Source organism: Schistocerca gregaria, chromosome 3 (assembly GCF_023897955.1).
Source record: "Schistocerca gregaria isolate iqSchGreg1 chromosome 3, iqSchGreg1.2, whole genome shotgun sequence".
Taxonomy (NCBI): Eukaryota; Metazoa; Arthropoda; class Insecta; order Orthoptera; family Acrididae; genus Schistocerca; species Schistocerca gregaria.
The window spans coordinates 322,673,954-322,675,794 of NC_064922.1; the positions used below are offsets into that span (position 1 = coordinate 322,673,954).

Genomic DNA, 1,841 nt, shown 5'->3' on the forward strand with positions numbered 1-1,841 from the left:
ACCGAGACTCGAACTCGGGACCTTTGCCTTTCGCGGGCAAGTGCTCTACCAACTGAGCTACCGAAGCACGACTCACGTCCGGTACCCACAGCTTTACTTCTGCCAGTAAAGAAAGGAGTGCTAGTTCTGCAAGGTTCGCAGAAGAGCTTCTGTAAAGTTTGGAAGGTAGGAGACGGATACTGGCAGAAGTAAAGCTGTGGGTACCGGACGTGAGTCGTGCTCCGGTAGCTCAGTTGGTAGAGCACTTGCCCGCGAAAGGCAAAGGTCCCGAGTTCGAGTCTCGGTCGGGCACACAGTTTTAATCTGCCAGGAAGTTTCATATCAGCGCACACTCCGCTGCAGAGTGAAAATCTCATTCATATTTAAGATAACAATAAAATTTCGTAGCTCAATTTGGAAATGGGCCCCGTTCACACGTCTTGTCCCGGGGCCAGTCCTAACTCTCAACGGACATGATGACAACGAAAGGGGTTCTGCTGTGATGTGAAATGGCACCCCTACCATCACCCCTGGTTTTCGGGCAACAGTCAGCTGGTATCCCCCCACTGTCTGAGACTTCTCCAGACACGGCTTCGCTGGTTCAAATGGCTCTAAGCACTATAAAACTTAATATCTGAGGTCATCAGCCCCCTAGACTTAGAACTTACTTAAACCTAAATAAGCTAAGGACAACACACACATCCATGCCCGAGGCAGGATTCGAACCTTTGACCGCAGTAGCAGCGCGGTTCCGGACTGAAGCGCCTAGAATCGCTCGTCACTGCGGCCGGCTATTCGCTGGTCAGTGGGGTTCAGTTCGAAGCAGGAGTCATGACTGAAGACGATTCTAGTCCAGCCAGTGAGATTCCAAGCCGAGGACGTGTCTGGAAATTACCCAGACAGCTCTGGGATACAAACCTGACTTGAAATTCGCCCACCATACGGCACAACAATCAAGAGTGACGGTCTGTGTGTCATTTCATTTCACAGCAGGACTCCTTTGGCTGTCATCCGTGACACCTTTACGGCGCAGCGACATCCAGAACACATTCCGCATTTTTTTTAAACCGAAACTGTCAGTGAAGAACGATGTGTTGCGTTACTCATTGAACCGCCCTCGTGCTTTCCTTGCCGCGGAACATGAGCACAGCGCCATGAGGCAGCATTCAGTGTCGCGATGGACACTGATAATATTTTGGCTAATCAGAATATAACCCGCCTTACAACTTAACAGCGCCAGCCGCGGTGGTCTAGCGGTTCTAGGCGCTCAGTCCGGAGCCGCGCGACTGCTACGGTCGCAGGTTCGAATCCTGCCTCGGGCATGGATGTGTGTGATGTCCTTAGGTTAGTTAGGTTTAAGTAGTTCTAAGCTCTAGGGGACTGATGACCATAGATGTTAAGTCCCATAGTGCTCACAGCCATTTGAACCATTTTTTACAACTTTACTATTCGATGCTTATTAAGGTTCTTCCATGTGTGAATGTATACGGTATGTATGTTGTGTCTCGTATGAGGTAGCTGTTAAGTGCGGGTTCGTGCCTATAATATACGATTCACCTCCGTCAGTAGTTAGCAAAAATAGTGTACACCAAGGGTATGTCATTATTTTATTTTAATTGTGATCATACGTTACTCTCCCCTCGTCTGTTTACCTGCCGTCTAATCTAGATAGTGTTGGAAGTTCCATGCGGCTTTTTGCGGATGAAGCTGCAGTATACAGAGAAGTTGCAGCATTAGAAAATTGCAGCGAAATGCAGGAAGATGTGCTGCGGATAGGCACTTGGTGCAGGGAGTGGCAACTGACCCTTAACATACACAAATGTAATGCATTGCGAATACATAGAAAGAAGAATCCTTTATTG

The 1,841-nt window shown here is 48.5% G+C and overlaps 1 non-coding gene across 1 annotated transcript; it reads left to right on the plus strand.

Moving 5' to 3' along the window:
* The first annotated feature begins 217 nt into the window (after nucleotides 1–217).
* On the plus strand, nucleotides 218–292 carry Trnas-cga (transfer RNA serine (anticodon CGA)). Its single transcript has one exon. It is a non-coding gene; the product is annotated as a tRNA-Ser (tRNA).
* Nucleotides 293–1,841: the final 1,549 nt, after the last annotated feature.